Below are 17,329 nucleotides of genomic sequence, written 5' to 3'. Positions count from 1 at the left end.
TATTTCTTTAGGTACTACATGAATATGTAATAAAAAAATGAGGGTTGCTATTTAAAAAAACACAGTTGATATCCGTTTGACTTGTGACAGTGCCATCTAGTGGGCCAACCATAGTGCCATCTGGTTTCCCCCTTCAAGCTAGACGAGTTTCATTCTTTGTAGTTTTTTCGATTGATGCTTATTTCATGAGATATTTGGCCCACTCACTATCAATGGACCACCCTGTGTGTATCTGTTAAAAGAAGCTGAGACACTCATATAAATTAATAATCACTCATTGGAATATGGCTGAAAGTAAAGGCTGTGTCCATACCAGCCAGGATTATGAACCCTCAAAAAGGGAAATAAGCTCAGACACTGTGCACCTCTGGATTACATCAGTGCACAGTGACAGGGGGAGGGGAAGAAGGAGCAATTGTGTTGAATCATATTATTTTTTCCTTCTTTTCTTTTTATATATGTAAATGATATGTAAACCGAATGGGATACACACAATGTCAAAGGTAAATCAATGGTTTTTTTTCCCCCTATAAGTGGTAGTGTGTGGATATATGCTTGGATCTGTTGTACCAGCATTGTTATAAAATGTGTATCTGAACCATACATTAAAATTGTTATGCAAAGTTACCATAAAGGTAAAATTAAATTGTACATTTCAAAACACCCATCCCTGTCTGTTCACCATTTCTCCCATCTCCGAGATCCTGCATCGGGGGGTTCAGAGCAGACAAGAGGAATTAGCGCAAGCAGCAGAGGAGTTATCCTGCATCCGCACTGCTATAATTGAGCCAATGTACAATGGAATTAATTTGAAGCAGTACATAATGCAATTTATGAATATTGACCTTGAATTTATTGATACTGAAGGTCTATTGATATTGATATCAGTTAAAGTCACCCAGGATTGTGTACAGAATCATAAATTACCTGACAATGTCTTTCAACTATTCTTTCCAATCAATTTTTCCAATTATTAAAGCAATTATTAATCAGTTTCCATTATCTCCCCACTCATACATCACTGTGGGATTATGCAGCAGATTAGCCCATGTTGTCTATCTGCTGTACAAGCTAAGGGGCTGTGTCAGCAAAGAACTTTTCTTTTATGCATATTTTGCTTTCTTCCATTCCCAACTGAGTTATAGGATACTAATATGGGGCAGTTCTGTAGGCTCAGAATTTGTGTTTAAATGAAAAAAAGGCTGCAAGGTGCATTGCAGGACTTGGACTACATGCATCATGTTGAGATTACGGTAAGAAACTAAATATAATGACAGTGCCTATGCAGTATATTCACAACTGCCTTGACTTTGTGAAAGAGACTCTAAGGAAATTTGACCTAAGGAAGACAGTTCATAACCCTAACACAAGAAGTGGGTAGACAATTAATGTGCCATATGCTAGGCATGCAAAGACTCATAAAAGATACAAATATCTGGATCCTGTCTATTTCAACAAATTACCTGGAAATACCTACACAGTGTCAGTAAATAGATTTAAAACTAGTCTTTCAAGATGGATGGAAGTAAAGTACTTACTCTGTTCAAAAGTTCCTTGAGTGTGTATCAAATGACCCACATTTCTTATGAGAATGAACAATAAATTAACTACAAACTTTACACATGCCACACTATGTAACTATTTCTTTTTTTACTGTTTCATATATTTTTGTTAATTATCTGTTTGATTAATCAGTATCTTTGTTATTTACTTAACTATGTAGTTCACTTATCTTGTAATTGTTAGGAAACTTTTTGTTGTTATTGGCGTTTATTTAAGTAGCAGTATGTAGTATATTTAGGAAACTTTTTGCTGTTATTGGCATTTATTTAAAAAATTAGTGTATCTGTCTTGGATTATTTTCTTATAGTTAATTACAATGCCCAATTTATATTATTATTATTATTGTGTTAACTTTGACTACACCAATTGCATGTAAATATGCTCAAAGCTGAAAAAACAGAAGTCAAAAGCCAACTGACAAAATCAGGCACTACTTCACACCATGTGGATGGTACATGAGAGTTTGTTGGGTCAACTATCAGGACAACAGGTCAGGTCATCAGTAGCCACTTTAAAGTCACCACACTGCCAAGGGGTTTAAAAGATAAATAATGAGAAGACTGAAGGGTAAGTGGGTACATTCCATTGGATCCCAATGATTATTGATAATGGAATTTAAATCAACTGGGAAAACTTAAAGAAACAGAATTATTGTTTCTTTTAGGGTTCTCGCAGGTTGCCATCAGGGTAATCAAAGACCTCAAAAGCAATTATGGCAGCAAGATGGAGATTTAAGGTGCTGCAGATAAAGGAACCACTGCTGTCCTGAGCCATCACCTGGGGAGACATGAAGTGTACGCAGCTGTAATACAAGAACCTCATTTATGTAAAGGGGGTGTATTGGGTCTTAGTGGTGCTGGAGATAAGTTGATTTATGCTAGAAATCTAAGAAACTCCAGAACACGCATTTATGTGGGAAATGGAATTTATTTTGTGCCAATGACGGATTTCTGTTCCAGGGACCTGGTGACATCAGGATGCAGCAACATGAGGAAGGTATCACGAGGGAAATTGTTTTGGCCTCAGCATACCTTCCTTATGAAGAAAGCTCTCCTTCTTCTTTGGAGGTGAGGAGACTGACAGAAGCTTGCCATCAGCAAGGCACTAAACTGTTGGTTGGATGAGATGCCAATGCCCACAAGCTAATGTGGGGCAGCAACAACACCAACAGTATAGATGAGTACATTCTTGAATTTCTCTTGTCTAACAACTTGGAGGTCCTGGATAGGGATGACGAACCTACATTCAGTAACAGCAGAAGAGAAGAAGTAATTGATATAACCTTTGGTTCCATAATGATGGGCAGCTTTGTCAAACAATGGCATGTTGCATTAGAGCCATCCTCATCAGACCACATGTATACAAAATTCAAGATTGAAATGGGAATCAGACAGAGCACGGCCTATAGGAATCCCAGGAAAACAGACTAGAAGACCTCAATAAAGAATCCAGTGTTTGAGGAAGCAGCAGAGTCTGCAACCTCTGCCATAGTGGCCTCATACCAGGACAACTGCTCAGTCACCAAGAAGTGCACAAATAGGAGTGCACCTTGGTGGAACAACAACTTGGAAATGCAAAGAAGACAGGTACGAAGACTGTTTAACCTTGAGATGTAAAGGACAATGGGCAAAATATCATGAGGCCTTGTCAACTACAATCTTGCAATTAGATCAGCAAAGGAGGCATCCTGGAAGGCATTCTTTGAGGAAGTGGAGGACGTGGCAGCTCAAGCAGCCAGACTTCACAAAATCCTCACTAAAGTATCAACTAATCCAGGAGGTACGTTGACGAAGGAGGATGGGGGATATACAAAGACAGCACACGAGATGCTGGAATTGCTCCTCCAAACTCACTTCCCTCAATACGCTCTGGTGGATAACATAAACCAGAATGTGACCACTGAGAGACAGTGGTTCTCAGGCATTTGAAGAGAGGACCCAGAATCGACCAAGGAGTGTTCTGACTTCAGTAAAATCCAATGGGTGGTGGGAATGTTCCAACCGTTCAAGTCACCTGGCCCAGATATAATCTTTCCAGCTCTCCTACAACAAGCAGGAGAAAATCTTGTAAGAGTCCTATGCAGGTTATTCAGGGTTAGCCTAGCATCAGGAATAATTCCCAATACCTGGAGGGCAGTGAAGGTTGTCTTTATTCCATAACCAGGGAGAATTGATCATGCCAAGGCCAAGGATATGAGACCAATCAGTCAATCCTCCTTCATTCTTAAAACATTGTAAAAACTGGTTAATGTACATGTTGAGGAAATGAGGCTCACTAGGGCTCCTCTACATTGAAACCAACATGCATATCAACCAGTTTAATCATATGAGGCAGCTCTCCACCAGCTAGTTGGAAAGGTGGAGAAAGCACTTCAATTTCATGAAATAGCCCTCTACATCTTCCGGGACATCAGGGTGGCTTTTAGTAACACAACCTTCGATTCCTCGGTTAGGGCAGCAGAGGTGCATGACCTAGGGACCATTATATGTAGGTGGACTAGGGCCATGCTTAGTGGAAGGAAGGCAGAGGCCACCATGATGAAAGAAAAGATGGTAAATAACACCACTAGAGGTTGTCCACAAGGAGGAGTTTTGTCCCCTTTATTGTGGAATCTAGTGGTGAATGAACTCATTGAGGAACTAAATTCTAGACAATGCTTTTTCTAAGGATATACAGATGACCTTGTCATAGTAATGCTTGGCAAATTTACTGACACAGTCAGGAATATGGCACAAGGTGCACTGGACATTGTGCAAGATTGGCGCAGGAAACAGGATCTAAGGGTTAATCCTAAGAAGACTGTTGTGGTACCATTCATGAAGAAGCATATCGAACACTCAAGTTAGAATCCAAAACTTTTCGATGAAACTGTACCTAAAAAGGGATAATGAAATATCTAGGGGTAACCTTAGATGAGAAACTAAGATGAACCCATCACATTAAGAGCATCTCCTCCAAGGTAAAAGGTATTCTTGTGAGAACCAGAAGAGCTTGTGGCAAAAACTGGGACCTAAACCCCAGAGGTATGCATTGGCTATACATCAGGAGGTTAGACCTAGGATCTCCTACAGGGCCGTAGTGTGGTGGAAGAAGGTAGAACAGCAGGCTGCAGCTTAGGAGCTTGCTAAGGTGCAGAGACTGGCCTGCTTAGCCATGACAGGTGGAATTAACAACACACCAACCACTGGAATGGAAACCATGCTGGACATACCTTGATTACACCTTTGGGTCAAGATGGAGGCAGCAGCTGGTGCATACAGACTCAGAACTGATAAAAACTGGATCTCATTGGGATATCTAGAATCACACACTAAAATAGTGAGTGAGGTAAATATAGGAATGGTTGGGGAAACACTGGACAACTATATAATAACTCCGACTATATAATAATTCCCAACTGCTTCAACAAGCCTTACAATATAATAACTGGAAGCAGGGAGCAGTGGGAAAAAACTGTTCGACACCATACTGGGTACATTGTCTGGCTTACTGATGTATCGAAATCAGACCAATGGACTGGGGCTGGGGGGTACAGGGTTCAGCCAAGACTGGAGGAAAAACTAGCCTCAGTATTCCAAGACGAAATCACTGCAATCAGGGTGTGTGTGGAGAATGTGCCTAGGTGCTACAAGGACCGCAGCATCTACATTTGTTCAGACAGACAGGCAGCCCTGAAATCATTGGCAGCTCCTGCAACAAGATTTAAGATCATTGCAGAATGTAACAGGGTTCTGGTGGAGCTTAGCGGTAAGCAATTGAGTAAACTTAGTGTGGTTCCCTGGCCACTCAGGGATTGGTGGCAATAAACAAGCCAACAGATAGGCCAGGATGGGGGCAAAGACTCCATTTATTGGACCGGAACCTGTCCTGACAATCACCAAGGCTATGATCAAACTAGACCTACAGAACTGGCTCAGAAGACAGCACATAGAATACTGGAACAAGGTCTATAAACAAAACATGGCAAGGTAATGGTGCCAAAGCCATGTTTTAAAAGAAACTCTGTACTCCTGGGCTTGAACAGGAAAGAGATTAAACTCATGGTTGGACTGATGACTGGTCAATGGAATTTCAAAAAACACCTACATACAATGGGTGTAGTGGAAGAAGACATTAAATGTAGGATCTGTGACTGCATTGGAGAGCAAGAGAGACAAAATTTTTGAGACAACTAGACCCGAAGAAATTGTGTCTAACAAAGAACTGATAAAGGAACTCCTTGCACTATTTAAGGGTATTGGTTGGCTTTACTATATACACAGGGAGCGATACCGCACAATAAACTCGGTTTCAGATCGGGCAGTGGTGGGCTAGATTAAAGGTGTTTTAGATTCCCTGCTAAAGTCAAATCAGTATTTTCAAAATTGTTAATGAAATGTCCTATTTTTATCAAGAATGTAATAAAATGTAACAGACTTCCTATTCATTAGAATTACTTATGTTCTATATTATTACATCACCACATTCTGGCTATAACAAGACAGATGTGTCCAGTTGCAAAGAAACTATTAATGGGTTCAGTGATAACAGAAAGTTCATATCAGAAGGCAATGATTACTTAAATTTCTATGTCTCAATAGTTTACAGACTCTTGTGTAGTGGACAATGAGGTGTTAAGACTAAGCCAAACAGACAGACTAAAAATCATAAGTCTAACAAGAAATCTGATAACTTGCTCTCCCGCAACATCACTGTGTCTCATTTTCAGTGTTACATACCTATCACACTTCAGTGGCAGACACTAGAAGGGAGTCATGGAGATGTTTTCATGAGCAAATGTTTCAAGTACAGTCAAGTAATATATTGCTTCTTCCAACATTTCACAAAATGACAATTACAAGAAAATTAGAAACAAAAGTTTAAATGGAGGTTTACTGGCAGTCATCCATATCACATGTCATTCATTTATGGAACAGAAAAGGGAAGGATACATCTCAAATTATATTCTGACAGAGGAAAGAAGAAAAACTGTTCTTTTAAATTTTTTGCAGTCTGTTTCATTTGTTTGAATATGTTCCATAAATTTCACTGCGAAGGAGAGGTTTCAGCCAGATAAGGAATCAGTGTAGTAAGAAGCTGGCGACTTTTTTTAAGTACACTTACAAGAAGTTATAGCTAGAGCTAATCTGTTCATACTCTTGAGCTTGGCAATTACTTCTAGATTACTTTATATGTGGATATTATGAGAAAAATAGATTCTTTGAAAATTGAGGAAGGGAAGGATGGAAGCCACTGCTCTCCCTCTTAAAGTACTCACCTGCTGTTTTTATCTTGCACTTCGAACTCGACATTCACATAACTTCACACACAACATTATAAGCTGATAAAATTCTCTTGAGCTTCCAGCTGCATCAAGTGGTTTAACATCCATGAGCTTTTGGCCTACTACTCCTTGGCCACAGTCAAGTGGTGACTTTCTTTTGGTTGCTGCTACCATCCTATATACCTACAGTGCCTTCTGTGGTGTCACTGGCAATCACTTCAGTGCCATATAAGGTAATGTTTATGATGTGTACCCGTTTCAAGATGTACTTTGCTGCATGCTGCTGCCATTATTGCGGGTGTCATCACAAATTTTTATCTCAATCACTTCTTTAATGATGCTACCCCTGAAACTATTAACCTGTATAATAATGAATGTCTCTTTGAATGCAACAAAATGTCTACTTTCTGTAGCATGCTATACTGCCACTTTTTTCTCAGATTATTGAAGGCAAAAGCATCTTCTGTATTGTACACAGCGCTGTTCAACAATATATGTCTGTCTGACATAAAACTGTCCAAACTGAAATGGTATTTTATACACTCCTGGAGTCCTGGAGCCTACATCATCTTTCACAGCCTCATGACTTGTTGAATTTTTGTGAGACGTCTGAAGACTGAATTGATCTTATCTCTCTTTAGGAGCTATATAATCTTTCCTGTTACTGAGCCACAGAATGCCGAAAGTGCAAGCTTCTTCAAGTCCTCCTTGGTGTCCTTCTGCTTCTGGGTATTCAGAAAGATGGCTTGCAAAATCTTCTTGCTGTTGTAGCCATTTTCCTTTAGCACTTTCTGTAAGTGGCTCAGTTCCTTTGGGAGATTTTCAGCATCTGAGACAGCTTCCACTCAATGCACAAAGTTCCTCAGAACAGAAGGTTTCTGCTATGGATTCCAAACCAACAACCTTCTTCCTAGTTTCCATGACCAACTATATCCTCACCCACAATTACTTCTCCTTTGAAGCCATTACCTACAAACAAATCCACGGTAAGGCTATGGGCACCCGCATGGCACCATCCTATGGTAACCTATTCATGGGCCATCTAGAGGAATCCTTCCTAAAAACCCAGAATCCTAAATCCCTCGCCTAGTTCAGATTCACTGATGACATCTTTGCTAACTGGATTGAAGGTGAGGACACCTTATTCACATTCCTCCAGAACCTCAACAACTTCTCCCCCATTTGCTTCACATGGTCCTACTCAACCCAACAAGCCACATTCCTAGATGTTGACCTCCGCCTCAGAGATGGCTACATCAGTACCTCCATCCATATCAATCATACTAACCACCAGCAATACCTCCACTTCGATAGCTGCCACCCTTTTCATACCAAGAAGTCCCTTCCGTACAGCCGAGCCACCCGTAGTCATCGCATCTGCAGTAATGAGCAGCCCCTCTCTAAATATACTGAGGGTCTCACTGAAGCCTTCACTGACTGTAATTATCCTCCCATCCTTGTACAAAAACAAATCTCCTGTGCCTTATCTTTCCAGTCTCCCACCACCTCCCAAAGTCCCATAGTCCGGCCACAGAGGAGCATTCCCCTCGTAACTCAGTACCATTTGGCACTGGAGCAACTGAATTACATTCTCTGCCAGGGTTTTGATTACCTCTCGTCGTGCCCTGAAATGAGAAATGTCCTACCCACTATCCTTCCCACCCCTCCTACCATGGCATTCCGCCTTCCACCGAACCTACACAATATTCTCGTCCATCCTTACACAACCCCTGCTCCCAATCCCTTACCTCATGGCTCATACCCCTGTAATAGACCTGTATGCAAGACCTGTCCCATACATCCTCCTACCACCACCTTCTACAGTCCGGTCACTAACATTACCTATCAAATCAAAGGCAGGGCTACCTGTGAAACCAGTCATGTTATCTACAAGCTAAGCTGCAACCACTTTTCTGCATTCTATGTAGGCATGACAACCAACAAGCTGTCTGTCTGCATGAATGGCCACTGACAAACTGTGACCAAAAAACGAGTGAACCACCCTGTAGCTGAACACACTGCCAAACATGATACCTGTCATCTCAATGACTGCTTCACAGCCTGTGCCATATGGATCCTTCCCATCAACACCAGCTTTTCTGAATTGCGAAGGTGGGAAATTTCCCTGCAATACATCCTACATTCCCGTAACACTCCTGGCCACAACCTTCATTAGTCACTGTCCTCATCCATCCAGCCCCTTCCCTGTTCCCATTCCAGCACTACACAATGGTTATTTCACCGCCGCACCTAGTCTTTTAATTTCTTTTATTTTTCTTTTTCTCCTTTCCGCTACTTATCCCCCCCCCCCCCCCCCTTCCGCACCATCTCTACTACTCTCTGTCTAAACTGCAACACATCACTGCCCCCCTCCTTCGCGGCCAAGCCTCCTCCTTACCCCCACGCAGCTGCCACTCCCATCATGCATTGGTGCTGCTGCTCGCAATGTAGTTTCAGCTCTCCGAGACTGCAGATGTGTGTGCTAGTTGCGCTTGTGTGTGTGTGTGTGTGTGTGTGTGTGTGTGTGTGTGTGTGTGTGTGTCTACTGCTGGCAAAAGCCTTAATGGCCAAAAGCTACAATTGTGTGAATCTTTTAATTGCGCCTATCACAGCTCAGCATTTCTGCTATATGGTGAGTGGCAACTTTCCTTCTGTTGTGTTGTTACATCCCTGTAGAAACTAAATTTTTATTTAATTCACCAGTAATGCTCAGAAAGTGATTGTTAAATACTGTACATATATCTGATTTATCAGTAACAGAAATATTTTTACTATGAACTGACTTTATATTGTAGACCTGGTGCTACTGACCAGACACTTCTTTCACAACTTACCATATGGTTTTAATTTTATCCTGTGAATTAGCTGTTCTATTTGCATAACACTTACCCTTTACCTTCCTAATAACATTTTTAATCGCCTTACAATACTGTTTGTGATAGGCTACTGTAGCTTGATTGTGACTACTTCCAACATTCTGATATAATTCCCACTTTGTTCTACATGATATCCTCATCACTAGTCAGCCACCCGAGCTGCCTATTACTGCTAGTAGCCCATTTAGAATGTTCTAATGGAAACCAACTCTCAAAGAGCATGAGGAATGTGTTAAGGAAAGCATTATCTTTATCATCTATTTATTGGCACTGTAAACATCCTGCCACTCTTGTTGCCTGACAAGGTTTAAAAAACTCTCTATTACTGTCGGATTAACCTTCCTACATAGTTTGTAATTATGTGTGACATTCGTTTGAGTACAAAAGCCTTTTAGGGTTAAAATTTGTACATCATGGTCTGAAGTGCCATTCACCCTTTTACTAAGAGAATGCCCATCTAGTAATGAAGAATGAATAAAAATATTGTCTACGTCTGTGCTACTGTTCCCCTGCACCACAGCTGGAGAAAATACAGTCTGCATCAGATCATATGAATTTAGGATATATAACAACATCCTTTTTCTTGCACCATCATATATAAAATTTATATTGAAGTCACTACATATAATTAATTTCTGGTACTTCCTACAAAGTAAATCAAGAACCTTCTCTAGCTTGAGAAGAAATGCTTTGAAATCAGACTCTGGGGACCTATAAATGACAACAGTTAGAAGTTTATTTTCACTAAATTCAACTGCCCCTACACAACATTCAAATATTTGTTCAATGCAGTGCTGCGATACATCTATGGACTCAAATGGAATACTGCTTTTTTTACGTACAGGGTCACACCCCCACCCCACAAGGAACTCCTTGAAAAACAGCCAGCTGACCTGTATCCTGGTAAAGAAAGCCTTTGAATTGTCAAATCATTGAAGTGGTGCTTCGATATACCAATAATTTCGGAGTCAACATCTACAAGCAGTTCACTAATTTATCTATAATACCTCTTATATTTTGATGAAATATGCTAATTCCTTCTCTACTTGAGAACATGATGTCTTCTGAAGGTAAACCCTTAGTTAGAGGAACTTCCTTTAAGCAAGTATACCTATCAGCTGACCTCAATTTTGAAAAAGGTGCCGCTCTAACATCAACTACTACAGGAATTTTTCCATGAGTGATCCCACCACCACCCACTACGTTGCCAGCCTCCCCTTCCCACACCTATTGAGGTGCAGGCCATGCCTAGTGAAACCTGATCTATTGATATACCCAACTGACACCACTGAAAAGTGACCCATACCCTATGCTGTCAGTAACCTCCCCAGCCCCATGTTAATGCACCTAACAACCACATTAAGATTAGGCTGATCATGTCACTGAAATAGATGCACAAAATGCACATCAGTGCCACCAGTTTGAGTAGCTATCTTTACCAGGTCACCACCTACATCATATTCCCCGTCCCTATCAAGACTGTTCCCTGCTCCACCCACTATCACTATCTGATGCTCCTTTGTAAAATTCCTACATAACTCCCCTACACTGTCAGTCACCTGAGCCAACCCTGCACTAGGCTTCACAATGCTGGTGACCTTGTACACACTCTCCAACACTTCCTGCAACTGCCGGCCCATACCTCTAATGTGCAAACAACCTTATTCTTTCAGTTAGACTTTGCAACTGACCTAGGCCTCCAAACTGCAGAGGACTGCTGCATGTTCCCTACATCTAAAGCTACAAGAGGCTCCTCTCCACTCAACTTTGACAGTCGGTCAAATCTATTGCATATAAGCAAGGTATAACTGTCTGAATACCTCCTCCTCCTAGCTCCCTTCTTGCCAACTGCCAGTTCCCATTCCCCACCACCCTTCATTCTCCTCAACCTATCTAGTTCATCCTTTGTGCATTGTAACTGCGCCTGAAGGGCACAGATCATATGCTCTTGCTTCTCTATCAATTTATTTCTACTACTGATTCTGCATTTCCAGGCGAGGATCTCGCTAGAATGCCCACTGGCCTTCATACAGCATTCCCCCCCAATTGAAAATACTTTGAACAAATCCCACACCATAACCTACTACTCACAAACCTACGACAGAGCCCACACTTCTCACTCATGGTAAAATTATACAGTTACTGAAAAAACTATACATCTACACTACCTAAGTTCAGTTTCACCAGAAGAACTATTTATAGTACTAACAATAGTCGTCTTGAAATTCTCTGTCTACTAAGAAAGCAACTGCTTGTATTAATGCTACTACACCACAACCAGTACCAATACCAACACCAACAAAACTTCAAAACATTATTAGCTAAAACCAAAAATACAAGCAGCCACTGGAACACTCAAAAATAAAAATAAAAAAATAAAAAAAATACCAGAATGAAAATTTTACTGAAATATTTCACTAGAAACAATAAGAAAAAAACTAAAACACAAAATTTACTAAATGACTTCAATGCACAGAAAACACTAAATAACACAGTGAGCAAATATTTCCAAAAGTTTATTAAATTTTTATTTCACCACAAACAGCACGAAACACCACAGAAAACTATTAAAATTAATAACTGTATAACAGTGCACAAATAACTTTGTCAGTACTTAGCTTTATAACCGCTACAGCTGCAACTGCATGCCGCAAAATGTAAATACACTACTGAGGTGTGAGGCTTGGATGAACAACGTAAGCACACTCACAAGTAACAGACCACTTGAGTCAATAACACAGGAAGAAAGACTGAGATCAATGAAAATCAACTAATAAGTAACTTTTACAGCAAATACTAATGCAAATAAACTTTAAACTAAGCAACTGAAGACTAAAATTTTATAAAATATTGATGAGCAATTTCAACAGCAGTCCAGATAGTGTCATCAGAGAGGAGGAAGTCAACATCTAGGAAGGTGGCACACAGGGTTGAGGAAGACCACATGAAGTGGATGGGAGAGTAGGTGTTGAGGTTGTGAAGAAACAAAGATAGGGTATCTTGGCACTGGGTCCAGATCATGAAGATATCATCAATGAACCTGAACCAGACTAGGGGTCACATCAAAAGAACCAGTTCTTTCTAAGTCAACCCTGGGTGGTTTGCATGATTTCAGAAGAGCTGTCAGTGGATTTAGTAGGGCATCATACAAGGGAGATTCTTATGAGAAGGGATCTTACTGAGCAAGTTTATCTTAGCTGCTTCCCTCCTTATATCTTGCAGAGCAATATTAGCTAAGACAGGCAGCCACTGACTGGGAAAAGATCTGACAGTACCAGTGATAACTCTCATGGCTCTATTAAGCTGCACATCAGTCTTTGTTGTGTGAGCACTGATTTCCCACACAGGAGGACAATATTCTCCAGCTGAATACACAAGAGTGAGAGCAGTGGAGAGAAGAGTGTTGGTGTCCACACCCCAACTACCTCTGGCAGTCTTGTGAAGTAGATTTACTCTTGAGTCAAGTTCCTTAGACAATTTAATACAATGTTGTCTGAGTCTCAAGAACTAATCCAGAGTGATTGCTCAGATATGTGGTACTTCAGTTCCACCAAAAGTCATATGCCACACAGTGTCATAAGCTGCTGCAAGATCCACAAAAACTGCAGCTGATTTGATATCTCACTGAAATCCAGCTTTTACTATAGCTGTCAGTGTTAAGACCCAGTTGCAGAACCTCCATTGTTTCCTAAAGCCAACCTGTTTGACAAGGGTGATATGATCAATTACCTCTTCAACATGGTTTAGAATAAGCCTTTCTATTAGTTTATAGGTCATGTTGAGCAGTGATACTGCCCAGTAGTGAGATGCATTGGTTCTCTCTTTGCTGTTTTTATGGTGACAGTTATATTAGCCTGTTTAGAAAGCTTTGATAATTTTCCAGGTCTCAGAATTTTGTCGAAAAATTCAGTGAGGCACAATGTTGTTTCAAATCCAGTGGCTTTAAGAAACTTTGGATTTATGTCATCAGAGTCAGCAAATTTATTTTTCTTTTAGCATATTCAAGGCTTTATCAAGTTTCTCAATGTGGAACTCATGAGAGCAGTCTGGATGTAGTTATAGATGTGGCCTGTTTATATAGAATTCTTTTTTCATGGTACATGTATGCCTTGTCTATTTTGGTTTTAGTCTGGCTGCACTTGAATTGGCCTTTACATGTGTGACTGTACTTGACAACCTTAGGTGTGTACCAAGTTTTCTTATGGGTTCCAGGCTTTCCACGTAGAGTGTGTAAAGTTGAGTCCTCTTATTGAGAGCTCTCAAGAGGTTATCAGCTGTTGTGTCACTGTGGGATTCTTGATATTTAGCATATAACTCACCACATTCTTGAGACCATCCAGAGATGTACTCCTTTTGAAACCCACATACAATGTACTTACTGGGATTAACTTTAATCACACCCACAAAACGGTCATAATTAGATGGAATTGTAAGAATCCACTGATTGCTATTATCAAGATCTTTCTGAAACAGTTCTCAGTTCGCTAGTTAAATCCATTGAAGTTGACAGATGTCATGACTAATGGAACTTCAGTACCATCATGAATTGTGACTGGCCTACACTGGCTTGATGGGGAAGGCTTGATGACCTCTTGTTATGTTGTGTCATTATGTCCACTTAGATATGATGAACAAATCAGGAGAATAGTCCTTTAGCTGCCTACCAGATTGAAATGTCCCTGGATCCTTACTGTCGTACAAAAGCTGAAGTTTGTACATATACATCCATTCATTTAGAATAGCTTCATTGCTGTCTTCTTCCTGATATCTCCAGAAATGATTATTGCTGTTAAAGTCACCAACATACACAGCTGGATAGCTGAAGGACCTATCAGGTAGACTTTTCCATCTGACTTGTGAAGGTTTGCAAATATTTACAATAATAGTGCCAAAACAAAGACATCTGGTGTTCTGTTTTGATAACACAGATTTAATCAGTGAGATGGAACTTGATATATGTTGCAATGCAATGTTGATCATCATTTATGCCCCAACCAAAACATATCCATACATGCTTCCTCTTTGGTAAAGATCTGTGTCACCTTTGGCATGAGTCTCCTGTATTGCTATAACATCTACTGCATTCTCCAGCATCAGGCATGAGACATATTGACTTTCAGAAGTGACCTGCATTCTTATACAGGCTGAAAAATGGGAGGGGGTGGAAGTTCAACACTGACTACTGTAAATGATGTAGCTGACAGTTGCACAGTTGTGTTTCACACTTCTTTACGTTCACTGTTCACAACCCTCCAATATTGCACAGTTACATGGCCAGTTAACTATTGGTAAATTTTGATTAATACACTCCTGGAAATTGAAATAAGAACACCGTGAATTCATTGTCCCAGGAAGGGGAAACTTAATTGACACATTGCTGGGGTCAGATACATCACATGATCACACTGACAGAACCACAGGCACATAGACACAGGCAACAGAGCATGCACAATGTCGGCACTAGTACAGTGTATATCCACCTTTCGCAGCAATGCAGGCTGTTATTCTCCCATGGAGACGATCGTAGAGATGCTGGATGCAGTCCTGTGGAACGGCTTGCCATGCCATTTCCACCTGGCGCCTCAGTTGGACCAGCGTTCGTGCTGCACGTGCAGACCGCGTGAGACGACGCTTCATTCAGTCCCAAACATGCTCAATGGGGGACAGATCCGGAGATCTTGCTGGCCAGGGTAGTGGACTTACACCTTCTAGAGCACGTTGGGTGGCACGGGATACATGCGGACATGCATTGTCCTGTTGGAACAGCAAGTTCCCTTGCCGGTCTAGGAATGGTAGAACGATGGGTTCGATTACGGTTTGGATGTACCGTGCACTATTCAGTGTCCCCTTGATGATCACCAGAGGTGTACGGCCAGTGTAGGAGATCGCTCCCCACACCATGATGCCGGGTGTTGGCCCTGTGTGCCTCGGTCGTATGCAGTCCTGATTGTGGTGCTCACCTGCACGGCGCCAAACACGCATACGACCATCATTGGCACCAAGGCAGAAGCGACTCTCATCGCTGAAGACGACACGTCTCCATTCGTCCCTCCATTCACGCCTGTCGCGACACCACTGAAGGCGGGCTGCACGATGTTGGGGCGTGAGCGGAAGACGGCCTAACGGTGTGCGGGACCGTAGCCCAGCTTCATGGAGACGGTTGCGAATGGTCCTCACCAATACCCCAGGAGCAACAGTGTCCCTAATTTGCTGGGAAGTGGCGGTGCGGTCCCCTACGGCACTGCGTAGGATCCTACGGTCTTGGCGTGCATCCGTGCGTCGCTGCGGTGCGGTCCCAGGTGGACGGGCACGTGCACCTTCCGCCGACCACTGGCGACAACATCGATGTACTGTGGAGACCTCACGCCCCACGTGTTGAGCAATTCGGCGGTACGTCCACCCGGCCTCTCGCATGCCCACTATACGCACTCGCTCAAAGTCCGTCAACTGCACATACGGTTCACGTCCACGCTGTCGCGGCATGCTACCAGTGTTAAAGAGTGCGATGGAGCTCCGTATGCCACGGCAAACTGTCTGACACTGACGGCGGCGGTGCACAAATGCTGCGCAGCTAGCGCCATTCGACGGCCAACACCGCGGTTCCTGGTGTGTCCGCTGTGCCGTGCGTGTGATCATTGGTTGTACAGCCCTCTCGCAGTGTCCGGAGCAAGTATGGTGGGTCTGACACACCGGCGTCAATGTGTTCTTTTTTCCATTTCCAGGAGTGTAGGTTGCAGGCAAACATCAGCACACTGCAACAATAGTTTGTTGTTGAATATCTATGTGCAGTAAAAACCTAAACACACCATTCACAATTCTTGCAGAGTAACAAGATACATGTGAAACTATTTCTCAAATAAATTGAACAGACACTGCCATTGTTTTAACGCACAGCCTGTTTGTATTACACTAATTCCACTTGAAATAGTACATAATTTCCCTCTGAAAATCGACCGTGGACTGACTGCCTCAGAATCAAAAATCGGGCCTTTAAAAATCCTCACAATAATAGCTGCTGAAACTTTACACTGTTTGATGTTTAATTTACAGAAATTACAATTAAAACATAACTCATTCAATTAACTGAATACTTTGACAAATTGTTCCTTTTTAACAGCTCCTTCTAACACAAATGTTAGACTGAATTATTTGTTTAAATAATGATATTAACAGATATAGTTATACAAACAATGCTTTCAACAAACCTGGTAATTATTTTGGAATTAATTAAGGGCTAGCTTTGCTAATGTGTTTTCGAATAGAGCCAAATAAATACTTTAAGAATTCTAATAGTTCTTCTTCCTAATATTTATAATTATTACAGAATTTATATTTGTTTATAAGTCAACAATAGAATCTTAGTCATGAAACAAGCACTGATTTCAATCTACAACAAAAGTATTAACTAGGAATGGTCAAAATAAATTAGAAAATTGATTACATACACAAAACTAAGCACAAAATTAGACGTGGTGCTACATTTCTTATGGCTGAGGACCAACTTTTCTCTTTTATGAAAATGCAGATTATACTCATGTATGTTAATGGTAATTAGGGAAAAAAGAAAATAAAATGAATTTCAGGAGACAGGTGGCAAAACAAGACAGGAAGTAAAGAGCTCTCAGCT

The 17,329-nt window shown here is 41.2% G+C and overlaps 1 long non-coding RNA gene across 1 annotated transcript in view; it reads left to right on the top strand.

The window, feature by feature from the left end:
• Positions 1-17,329, top strand: part of LOC126353807 (uncharacterized) — a 72,987-nt gene that overhangs the window by 41,000 nt on the left and 14,658 nt on the right. Inside the window, exon 2 of the long non-coding RNA XR_007565209.1 lies at positions 2,523-2,630. This is a non-coding gene — a long non-coding RNA (uncharacterized LOC126353807). The remainder of the gene's footprint in view (positions 1-2,522; positions 2,631-17,329) is intronic.

This window comes from Schistocerca gregaria, chromosome 3 (genome assembly GCF_023897955.1).
Source record: "Schistocerca gregaria isolate iqSchGreg1 chromosome 3, iqSchGreg1.2, whole genome shotgun sequence".
In the NCBI taxonomy this organism is placed as follows: domain Eukaryota; kingdom Metazoa; phylum Arthropoda; class Insecta; order Orthoptera; family Acrididae; genus Schistocerca; species Schistocerca gregaria.
Note: the sequence above shows the minus strand (reverse complement) of the source record. Positions and strands in the feature narration are given on the sequence as shown.